Source organism: Acipenser ruthenus, chromosome 8, assembly GCF_902713425.1.
Source record: "Acipenser ruthenus chromosome 8, fAciRut3.2 maternal haplotype, whole genome shotgun sequence".
NCBI lineage: Eukaryota > Metazoa > Chordata > Actinopteri > Acipenseriformes > Acipenseridae > Acipenser > Acipenser ruthenus.
This window is the reverse complement of record NC_081196.1, coordinates 13,282,497-13,295,693: the sequence shown is the minus strand read 5'-3', so window position 1 is coordinate 13,295,693 and position 13,197 is coordinate 13,282,497.

The window sequence follows — 13,197 nt, the reverse complement described above, 5'->3', positions numbered from 1 at the left end:
TTTCTTAAACTGCACAGATGCCATTTCTTAATCGGTGTTAAGTTTATTTCATACACGCAGGGAAACCAGTCAAAGTATAGAACCGATTACCAGTTGTTACATCTTTTACATGACATTAAATACCCTTCTGCATAGGTGTCTCTCTCCTCCTCTTCCTATAACACTCAACCAATGGCAAAGGGACAATGCATTATTCTGGTCACTATGTACCATGTGCACTCCAATCGGGGGCGAAAAAACAAGTTTCTCTTGATTAGTTTATACAAATCTCTTATCGGCCCCTTTTGAAGTGTCTGGCTCCTTCCAGATCCCCCTGAAGACTAGCTTTATGACCCCTCATAAACCAGCTGTATATTCGAAGCAAAAACTTGTTTAATTAGTTTTATACCCCACAGCGGACTCCCCGAAGGGCAAACGTCTTTCATGTCGGGGCTGGAGGTCAAAGGACTTGTTTGTACAACCTTGTGCTGCTGGCCAGTCATTTTTGCTTTGACACAAAAGAATCAACTTTTCAGTTGTCGTAACTTCTCTACCATATTGCCTTCAATTTACTTCTAATGTGCGGTTGTTTAAATATAGTTAAATATACGTTAACTTGGTGTTTTTCTCAGCTCTCTGCTACCATCCATTGCTCCATGAAGCTGCTATTTCTTGCTTGCTCGGAGTCAATGCAGTGCAAGTATCTATATACCCAGAGTATATAGCCAGCCTTCATCTATTACAGCAGTGCTTGCATTTTTTTGAACTAAGCTTTTTTTTTTTTTTTCTATCCAATGTTAAATCACTTCAGAAAAATAACATGAATACAGCCGTCATTCCTCATGCGTCGCAAACTGCTATTCAATGCTTGTTTCATGTTTTCCAACATAACCCCACTTTTAAAATATAAGATGGGTGGGGTCCTACCATGACATTTTGTCCACACGAGGTACCCCTGAACCATCTGACGTCCTCTTCGCCGATTCTGAGCAGTCGCACCAAGTAACATGTTATGATGTATTATAGTAAAGCATCTGTCCTCCCATTCTAAATCTCTACATTATGTGTAGGTATCTACTGTGCCTTTGCTGTTTCTCCATGTACGTATGTCATGAGCAACAAACAATTACTATCTCTTTACTCAATGTAAAGAGAAAACAATACAGTTAATACAATTGCTGTGTACCATATGCATTTAATTAATGTGTGTGTTTCTAGTCTAATTCGGCAACCTCTGAACTCGGTGCATTCTTCAGACCCCTGGTACCCCAAAAGGTCCATACATCTGGGTTTTTGTCATCTTCCTTGTTCCTATCTCTCAGTTTTGCCTGAGACCCTTTGCGTCCAGTGGCATTATCTCTTATTCTCCCTGTGAACCTTTGGGTCCAACGGCAGTCCCTGGGAGCCTTTTAGCTCCTTTTATGCTTTGTATTCCAAAAGTCTTGGAGCCTGGCCCCTTCTGGTCCACAGCATAGTTGGCTTGCAGTCAATGTTGGACAAGAAGCTTGTAGACTCAAGGTCTCATCAATTGTTAGCAGTACATGCAATTTGAACCAACCAGTCTGCTATCTGCAATATTAGTCTTTTCAGAAAAGAACACCAGTATAGTTCTGCCAGTCCACATGTGTAGCAAACTGCTAATCAATTCTCAATCCATGTTTTCCAACAGGCTGTTTTTGAAAGTCATACGGAACAGTGATGACATTTTCTTGCCACTTCATATACCGGGGGTTTGCAACATTTACAGCACTGAAGTCAGCACTTGGCCAGGCCTCCCTTGAAAATGTCATAAATGTTCTCCTGTCTTGCTTTTTTTTTTTTTTTTGTATATATTCCTAATCAGATGTGTAGTCTCAATACTTCACCCTCCGACTTGCATTACTTGTGTGTGTGTGTATATAATATATATATATATATATAATTTTTAAATCCTCTTCTACCAGTTAAGTACACACAACAAAATAAGGCATTACATTGACTAGATAATGCAGTGGATGCACTAAAGGTATTATACAGTATAGGACTTCAATGGAATACATTCTGAATTCTATTGTTTTGAAATGGCTGTGGCTCTATATACTGCCACTGTTTAAATAGAAATCCTTGTCTCTACAAATGAGACAAAACAAATACACTTGGAGGCAATGGGCCCTAATCAAAACTGTTGTCAATTTAATGCTTTGAAAAACAGTAAAACAAAAAATCAAGGGTTAGGAACCGCATGTGTGATTTATGTAATCAAAATGATCTTCAACACTCCTTAACAAAACATTTGTTAAAACGGGTTTTGTCAACGGACATCTTGCAGTGCACTGCAGATGGTTTTAGGGATTTTTAGTTTTACAGTGGCTGTATTTGTGTGTTATCACTTTTCAATATGGTGTTCAACAATAAAAAGACCAATGTTCTAAAAATGATATGCAAGTCTCTACTTGAAATAATACACTGCTTATGTTTCCAGCATTTTTTCTGTTGCTGGAGAAGGTATAGTGTGTGTGTGTATATAGGAAGATGGATTGTGTTTGTCTGCTTGGTGCAAGCAGCATGCTATGCTGTCTGGGTTTACAATGGCATATGCTCCCTTGCCCCTCGGGGAAAGCAGATGAGCAAATTAAAGAGATAGAGGGACATCGTTGACTGAGTGTTAATCACCTACACCAGCTGGAATTACTTGATTCAGAACAGTTACAAAGAATTCATTACATATATCCTTAATGTTCTCTTGTTGGAAACTGTATAATGATGCAATCGGAGCCAAGACACGATTACCTTAACTATGTATTCATCTGTGTGTCTCTTGGATCCGTTTACAGAAAATGTCTTAAATTATCAAGTATGCATTGTATAAGTGACCACTCTAAGAAGGCAAACAAGTTACATGAGATATAGAATGTATTTCTATGTAATATACTCAATCGTGTCTTAATGTAATTATAACTCACATTTTCTATATATATAATGTATACAGTTACACATTTATTGTCAGGTAATTTTAAAGGACAAGAATGGCTCAAATGTATTCCTCCTGCTTTGGAAAAAGGTTAATGCAGACCCAGGCTGCATGTTCACAGACACATTGACAGAGTCTTTAAGGTCTTTACAGTTTGTTTTAACTGAACCCATTAACTGAACCCAACAGATGAACAAGTTTCAGACCATTACATGATTTGCATACTGTGTAAATATTATAGTCCTTTATAAAGCTGTTTGTGTATTCTACTGTAAAAGGTATAGGTGAATTAAAGCTAGCTCCTTTTTGTTTTAACTAACGGTTTATTCGTACAAATGTTTCTTTTCACACAAATGAGTTACTCAAAAAGTACGATACACTAAATCATCGACCTGGAAGGGAAACGACATGGCAGCTGTGGATTGGAGGAGCAGTTGCTCTAGTTAACCAAGGGGTCATGATTGACGGTACGAAAGGGGGAGCAGCGAAGTGATCTGTTCCTTGTTATGGTTAAGCTGAACCAGAAGGAAAGACGTGTGTTATTATCGTGAGTGTTTTGTTTGTTTTGTCGTTATTAAATATACTGTTATTTACACGGCTAACACGATCCGGAGCTGTCACAAAAGGCCAGCACTTATCCGGACTACACTGCACTTTGTTTCACGAATAACTGTATTTACACCACGAGCACTTTAGCACTCACTGTGGACTTGTGTTTGTTTTGTGTTACGTCTGGGTGTATAAGATCAGGACTATTATTTCGGGACCAACCCCGTGGATGAAAACAGTGCAATAAACGGTGTTGTATTGCCTACTTCTCATTGTTATTGTTTACTGCCGTTTTGTCATCAGACATTGGAGTATAAAAATAAATAACATTGCACCTGGATTACCGTTGTCTGTCTGTTCATTGATCACTAGCTGCATTCCTGCACCTGCACACTTTTAACCACTTTGCCACACACTCTTAAAAATGAAAGTGGGCACATAATTAAAAAAAAAAAAAAATCTATAGATATATTTTTGTACTTTTATTTTTAAAAAAATGTACCTAGCTGCCTCGGCTGCTTCAATGTACGCTCCGCCCCTGATAGATTTACAAGGAGGCAGTGTGGTCCAGTGGTTAAAGTCCAGGGGCTTGTAACCAGAAGGTCACTGGTTCAAATCCCACCACTGACTGACTACCTCACTGTGTAACCCTGAGCTAGTCACTTAACCTTGTGCTCCATCCTGCGGATGAGATGTTAAATCAATGTAAGTGGCTCTGCATATAATGCACAGTTCACAGCCTACCGCTGTAAAGCGCTTTGTGATGGTGGTCCACTATGAAAAGTGCTATATAAAGTTATTAGATAACAGTTGCAAAGTTAATGGTATTTATCTACTTCACCACAAAATACTGTAAAGATGCTCAGTTAGGGGATCCACTGATTCTTTGAAATAGTTATGAAGCATTAAGTACAGTACATTCACATAGCCTAACTACACTATTAGAGCCAAGATGCAGGCAATACATGCAATGATAAAGGTATTGGCATATTCACACCTCCTTCGGTTCCTGTGGCATTAACGTTCTGAAATGATGTTTCATTATGATTCCTTTTTGAGATGCAACTGGCATGTGTTTGGTCAATAGGGTGTGCTACTGTACATCTGTCCAAGTGTGTTATAATTATATTTTTTGTTTACTGTACTACCGTACAGTGTGTGTACAGTTCACAAACCAATATACAACCCACATGTAATTATTAGAACACAATCGTAATCTAGAATACGAGAGATTCATCCTGAGAACCCGACAAAATGTGTTGTATATCCACATACTTAGAGTGCTCAATTATTTGACACTTGTTCTTTCCACACTTTGTAATGTCCAATTACAGTAAGTTCCCTCATTGCAGCAGTTCTGAAGGACAGTGATTCCTCCTATCCGTCACCCAAACCAATTCCCTTTTTACTTCCCGGAGCTTAAGAACTGGTGTCAGCGAGTTACTGGCCCCTGGTGGACAAAGGCCAGTCCACCAGGAGTCCGCTTGAGCACCTGGCCAGTAGGGTCCACTGTGGTGAGGAGAAACAAACCCTGATAATTTTGCCTCCTGGCCCACAGGAGGGCCAGAGTAAATGCAACATTTTACAAACAATTTACATTTCGCCGAGGGGAGGAGTAATAGCACTCGGTCCCCAGGTTGGAAAGTCCTGATGCGAGCATTTTTATTATTTTGTTGCTCCTGTGTATGCTGCGCCGCCTCCAGGCTTTTCTTAGCAAAACGACCAACCAACTCCAGACGGTCTCTCAATTCGAGCACGTACTTTACTATATTCTGTGCTCGGCTTTGGTTTGCTTCCCACCCTTCCTTTACTAAATCGAGAATACCCCAGGGTTGTCTCCCATACAGGAGCTCAAAGGGCAAAAAGCCAGTTGATGCCTGTGGTACTTCTCGGATAGCAAATAGAAGATAGGGAAGCATTTTGATCCAATTCTTTGCTTCCTTTTTGGCGAGTCGGCGCAGCATTTGTTTTAGTCTTATTAAACCGTTCCACAAGCCCATCACATTGTGGATGGTAAACCGATGTTCTGATGGAATGTATTTTAAGGGACCCACAAAGTTGTTGAATGCATTGAGACATAACGGCTGTCCCCTGATCAGTCAGAGTCTCCCTAGGTATACCTACGCAAGAAAACAGTTTCACCAACTCATTTGCCACTGACTCTGCGCTGAGGCTGCGCATTGAGACAGCTTCAGGGTATCGGGTTGCGTAGTCCACTATTGGTAAAATGAACCGTGTTCTGTTCTCCTTGCACGTAACTCTGTACAATTTAACAGGCAGCTAAACTCCTTCTTTCACCACTACACGAAGAGACGTGAAGAACATTTGAATGCCGATGTTTATTGTTTAGCCACTCATGCAGCAGTAAAAAATGGTGTGAAACTAAGAAAGAAAGAAGTACAGTACTTAATCACAACTGCAGATGTTCCTTACAAGGTGTACATACAGTGCAATATAACCGCATAACACCATCCTTATTGGACATATTTTTATAATATATAAAATATACCTATTTTCAGTCTGCACAGTACTTACATAACCAATAAGTACAGTATATACTAAACATGTAACAATATAGCGATTAAATCTAAGCATATACACCCATCAATCCTAGTTTGTATATCGTATAACACTAAGCCATACTTATAATGAAACAAACATAAAATACTGCTGGCTATCAATCCGCTAATGCTGTTTATTTACACAGCCTCTGGACTAACAGAACTTGGAAATAGCGAAATAAAGCACATCATCAATATAATAATCATGTCAAAATCACAATTAATATATATATATATTCAACAGATACTTACAAATAATGCTTTCCAAGGCAGCAACGATTACAGATGCAAACAGATTGAGTACTGAACAGTGTACTACAATGTGCTGAGGCAATGGAGACTTTTACTTCTGGTCATGTGATGCCTCCAAACCAATCGAGAAATTAACAGAAGAACATGACACTTAGGAAATATATAAAAGGTGACCACAAGGGGGCAACACAAAACTAAACTAACCAGTCACAGAACAAACCGATACCCTGTGTCTGTGCCAGCCAACGGGCCCACGATATCCATCAGGATCCGATCAAATGGGGGGTTCATGGTTGGGTACACCCTGAAGCTCACACTGCACCCCTACTCCCCCCCCCCCCCTTTTCTCGGTGGGGTTTGATCTGACCCCTCCCCCTCTTCCAGTCTACATCTAGTACCCTCTACTATCTCAGCCCTATGCTCCTTTCTTGTTTTCCTAAGGCGGATGCAGGGATTAAACAGGTCAGACTGCAAGGGGGAAATCACGCCAATCAATTGTTCCCCTGTTGGTTGAAACCGAGTGGCCACACACACTGTACTCTCCTTCAACATTTCATTAATCAATGGCCACTCTTGTCCCAATATAACCGAATGTGGTAGCCTTTTTGCGACTGCAACATTTATGTCTGCTGTCCGATGACCCACTGTCATCCTAATCTTAGTGGTAGGGTACCACCTGGTATCCCTGTGAATACAGAAGATGGCTACCGGCTGTTTGGACTGCCAGGTCGTGCACCCCAGGAGCTCTAGTCAAATTAAGGTTTGACCACCTGTACCGCCACTAGATAGGAAGACCCCCGACACCCAGTTCCCCCCATACTTTCCAGCACCGGCTGTCCCGTCCACTTGAGGTCACACTCCATCAGGGAGCAGGTAGCAATCTTATGCCTTATGAACAGACGCAAGCTCGGGGAGAAAGGTTTATCATTGTCTCGCCCAGCCAGGGGTGGGCTAGGGAGGTTTTCTATACCGCACCTGGGGTCCGGCCAAGGGGGTTGTGGCGTGACTTGTTGGTAGGCCCCACAAGGATTTACCTTACCTCCTGCCCGGAGAGTTGCCCTCGGGCTCCCCGCCCCCTCTCTCTCAGGCTTGGGTGAAGGGGCTGGTTTGGCCGCCTCCTTGTACTCTTCTGCTAGATCTACCGCCTCTGCGGTGGTTTTGTGCTGGAGCCGTCGGACTCATGCACTGACCCGCTGGGGCAGTACTTCCAGCAACTCTTCCGTGAAAATTCAATCCGCCACCCGAGGTCCCGTTTGGTCCTCCGGTTCCAACCAGTGATGGCACAAGTGGCAGCCACTCGCGGCCGCATTCCCTCCTCCATCTGGAATTTTCTGAACCGTAGTTGGTACGTTTCGGGATTGATCCCCATGCGGTGGAGTTTGGCCTTTTTAACCAGCTCACAGTCTTGAGCTTCTTCTGCCTCCAGGGCTCGGTACACCGCTTGGGCTTCCCCCATCAGGCACAGGGCTATTTTGGTCAGTTTGGGGGTCACGGCCATGGTCCGAGCAACAATCGCATCCATACTGGACCCAAGGTTGGTGGCTACTTTCTCAGCCAATTGATTAAAAAGCCCTGCCCACTGCAGTTGCTTTTGACTCTCCTGCGCATCCTGTCGACACTCCTGCTCCTGCAGGAACTCCAGGAATTGAGCTTGGTCCATTGCAGGTCTTTAAGTTTCAGGGCTGTAGTTGTGTTGGGGTGTGGGGAGTGTATAACGGAATGACACTACAGTCCAGAACTTTCAGTGTAGCGCAAGCGGTCTGGAAACGGAACTGGAACACGGCCATTAATCCTGGACTTTGGCAAAGTTTCACAATCAAGTACAGTTATCTACTGTATGTGCTTGTCAGTTAACGTTATCACACTCTGTCGTAATGGTTTGAGATCTGGCAGTTGGAGTGTCATGACACATGTTTTAGTTAATCACTAGTTTATAGAGCATAATTCGTACTTAATATTCCCAATGGCCTGTCCAATTATAAAACTGTAGTTTAACAAACATCTTAAATTGACTTTGGTTAATACAATGTATTCATACCACTAAATACTGTGAATTAGGTTTGAGAATGTTGAGTCTTTTGCTCGGTTTCATTCAGCTCCAAGTCACATTTGGTCTGTAACACGACTGTGAAGGAGAGCAGGACTGTGCCACTGTTGCGGTATGAGGTTTAAAATAGATTAACTTTGGACCTCCAATTAATGAATCTCACCTGTTATTCTTTACCACCAATCCCTGACCCACAACAACTTTGGGAACATTTGGAGCAAACTGTAAAACCTTAAGACAGTGTAATCCTTTTCTCTTGTATATTATTCCACGCACAGAGCTGACAGCAGCTGGCTGCAGCTAGAAACTCTTTATTCCCCCATGGCTAATAGAAGACTGTGGGGAATGAGTCTAAACCCACGTCTGCTGAATATCTTAGTAAGTCAACTCACTGTTAAAGTTACCCATTTAATGAGCCAACAAATCACCATCCTGAAAACTATGGTATCCTGCTCTGTGGAGTTCTCGGCGGACCGTTTTTGATGAAATTGGCTGCTCGCGCCCCAGGTTGAAATTTGCAGTCAATTGATCTGCAGTTGATCACCTGTTTTGCCTTGCACTTCGAATTAATGCACGGATATCACGATCCTGGAGTATGTGCTTCCGCCCACTGTTGCCCTTGGCTGATGATGTCTTTCCCTCAGAGTTCTATGCCGACATCACCTTAGACATCGTTGCTCGTGAAACATCAGCAAGTTGAGCTGTCTTGGTCACTGAAGCTCCTGCCAAACGCGACCCAACAATCACCCCTCTTTCAAAGTCACTGAGGTCACCTCTTGCAGCCATGCTAGCCATAATTATAGGCAACCAGGCCTGTCCAGCATTTTTATACATGACCCTAAGCATGCTGGGATGGTATTTGCTTAATTAACGCATCAGCCACACCTGTGTGGAAGCCCTTGCTTTCAATATACTTGGTGTCCCTCATTTACCCAGGTGTTTCCAGTTTTTTTCCACTACCTCTACTTTCACTAGGAAAATAGGTATCCAGCAGAGGGCGGCAGAGAACTAAATAAAAATATGTTGGCTGCTTCTAGGGTCCAGGACTCATGACATAGCTAGCCTGGAAAGTAATGGCACAGTGCAGATGAAACCAACCACCACCATGTGCCTCCCCCCGCCCCCCACCATGGAGATGCAAAAAACGTAAAGTTTGCCTTATCTTTTCTTTCAATATCTTTTGTCATCCACGTCTTGAATTCACCTCTCTGAAATCGTTGCAGAAATCCTAAGGAAAATCTTGAACTGTCTGTATAGTTGCCTGAACTAGACAGACGTTTTCTGCCTTTTCTATGAGCTGAATTCCTCTGCCATGTGCACAGCAGTAGTTCCACTTTCTCTCTGAAGAAACTCGTGGTCAGAGTATACAAGATTGGTTTGAGGGCACTGTTGATTGGGAGTATGAATATCACCACCCATGAAGATATTGCTCCTGGATGAATAAAACAAAACAAAAAAAAAAAACAGGAAATAGGATAATGAGACCTGAGTACAGTTTCATTAAGACTTCAGTTTCCAATATAAAGATGTAGGATATATACAGCAATTATCCAAGCCTACCGTTGGACATTTTGAAAATTAGCAAGATAACTTAGTTACTGTACTTCATAAATGAATTCCTTTAAGTCTGAAAGTGGAGAATGTACAGTAAGATAAAACTGGCACTTTAGCAAGGTCATTTTAGATTATATGCAAAGTAACCAGCAGCTCTCATGCAATTTGCACATCCACAAGTTCATATCAGAAATAACTGGACTGAAACACATACTGTGGTGGATTTTATATTCGTGTGCATCAAGACTAAAGTGCATTTGATATCAGTGGTATCAAACTATGAAGACCACATACTGTACCCTGCACATAACAAAAAACATTTTAAAAAGTAATCAAAATCTAAACTCACCTGCAGGCCACACCCTGTGTTTGCAAACAAACATACTGGTATCTAAAACCTCCAAAAACAAGGTATGTATTTATTCTTTAAGTCAAATTATTTGTAAAATGAACTAACTAATTTGCAAATTACATACAAATTACATCACACCTGTTCATCACACCTGTTCATCACACCTGTTCTCTCCTCTGAACACCCACCCAGAGCAGGGAGAACTGCAGGCTTATATGGAGGTGACCATCACCCGATTAGCAACAAATTAATCACTTAATTAATTTGGGAGATGGCCACCTTCTACACAAGGTTTTTAAATTGTGGATGGAGCTTCCCATCCACGCTGCTAACCAAAACCTACTGCTCTTCACGGTCACATTTAATAAAACAATAACAAAAACAGGGCTATGCCGTCATATATTTATAAATAAATAAATCAATAAATCATTATAATAATATAATACAACAAAACAAATACAAAATAATAAATTGCACAGGGCCAGAGGGGTACCCCGTTCTAAAAATAAAGAATACATTTATAGCAGGGCTTTGCCTCGCCCCCTTTTCATGTGCAGGGCTCCTCGCCCTGCCACATCCCCAAAGACAACATTATCCTGGTAGATGCTTTCAAAACAAGCCAGATTTAGCTGGAAAAATGCCAATCTGGCAGCACTGGGGGAGTAACCTAAAAGTTGCATGCGAGACACATGCAATACTTATTAAATGTTACCTCAAGTTCAATGTACAAATAAAACGTGAGTTTGTATAATTTGTTTTAGAAAAATCTATATTTTAATTGGCCACTTGTTTTCACCATACCTTATTACACTATGCTTTTTACTGTGGGAAACTTTTCTAAGGGGTGGTCTTTGTGCTCACATGGGGTTGGGATATTTCACCTCATTACACTTCAGTGACCTCTACTGGTGAGGCACCTCTCCCCCTCTCTCCAGGCAGAGACTTTCCAGGCTGCTTTGAACACTACTGGCCTAAGCCCTATTTGTCCATTGTGTGTTCCTCCTCATATGTCCATTGTTGGCAAATACATGGCTAAATAATAATAATAATAATAATAATAATAATAATAATAATAATAATAATAATAATAATAATATTAACAACCAAATAATTATTCCTCATTATTTTACACATCAAATAAAAAAATATTACGTTAAAAAAATAATAAATGCATTTCTAAATAATAATAACGACTACAGATAAATAATGAATCGACAAGAAAAAGTAAACGAAAATGAGCTAATAAACAGACGTCCACAAACACCTAACTTTTGGCATCACATGCGATAGACCTATTGCTGGCGTCGGCAGAGAATCGTACTTGTAATCAATATATTATATTTCCCGCCCACCCTAACCCTAAACCAATGGTGTCATGACACGCCCCGTAGTCATGGCTATGACCCACGCTTTAAAAAAACAAGTTTGCTGGTTGGATGGCTGAGATATGACTTTGTTTTGTCATCCTAACAAAAGGTATGAAATGACAGCGCGTCGGCATTTATGTGTGTCTGTGTGGTTACCATTAATCTAAAATAAAAGTGAACATTAATATACGTTTTAGTAAAGAAAACACTAGAGCACATCCTTAGCTGCTGCCCAAATGCGCTTGGTGATGGACGGTACCGCTGGCCCTCTTCTTTTGCAAGTTCATCTTATTCATCACTTTTGAGACCCTGACAGTCTTGTCAATGGAAACCCAGTGCCTAAAACATCCCCTTAGTATGTTTTGTCTTTCAGTGTACTACATATTCTACCACTGATAGAATGTGTTTTAAAGTTATCGATGATATATTACAACACCTCATGGATTCAGTGGTTACGGGGCTTGACGAGGCGTACCCCGGCACCTCTTCAGCTAGTTAAAAATATCATAAAGTGTTTTGCTCGCAAATGCGTTTTCTTAAAATTGTCAACACAGTCCGCTGCCAGAAACATTTAATTACTTTACGATTTCAGCTACGTGCCATAAAGATGTCGTTTTTTATACACAAATAAGCTTAGTTGCTTTGAAAAACGTTTTGAACGATACAGGCAGATTCATATATATGACTGCTTGATTGAATGAATAGTACACAACATGTTTCAGTATGAAAGCTGAACATGAATTTCAATAAACAACACGTTTTAAATGAAAAGAAAGGTGTAGCCTACTTCACTATAGTGAAAACTGGCCTTTGTTATTTTTAAATACCACTGCATCCGATTATTACTAGGCCTACTAACAGGAACAACATGTTATTTAGGGATGTTGACATTAAACGCTTGCATGCATACCTGACACAGCGCGGACCATGGGTCAAATCAATGTTTGTGTAGGGTGCGGTGTATCGTTTTTTTTTTTTTTTTTTTTTGGAGTCATCTGAATGCCTTTCCATTTTTTATTTCATTTGAAACCCTTTAAATACCAAACAATACCAAACACAATAATAGTGCATATACACAGAACAAAAATAAAGTGGACGGGCAAAATACATAGTCTCCCCCCAACCCCCCCGTCCCTTTAATTTATTTTTCTACACATACTACTACTTTGTATAGTGATGTAGAATATGCGATTATAAAATCTAATACTTGTACATGCTCTTCCAAATAAACTTGTTATGATTTTGAATGTGCGGTCGATCGATATTATTGTCATTGCTTGCGCCCCGGCACCTCTTTGTTTACACATTAAGCACTGGTGATTATCGTTTACAAGATCCATTGCTTCTTCATTTTTATTGTTTCTTTCATTACATTCATCCCTATATCTAATGTAATGCTATTTTCATCTTTTAAGTATAGGGCACGTTTACACACGTTTCTCGGTATACACATACTGACGTTTTTTGAAAATTAAATCAGGTGATTTTCTCTCGTGCAGAATTTAGTCTAGCAGTGCTTTACTAATGATCTAAGAATGCTGATAATTCAACGGCAGCAATTGGCTTGCCAATTGCAAATTCAATTA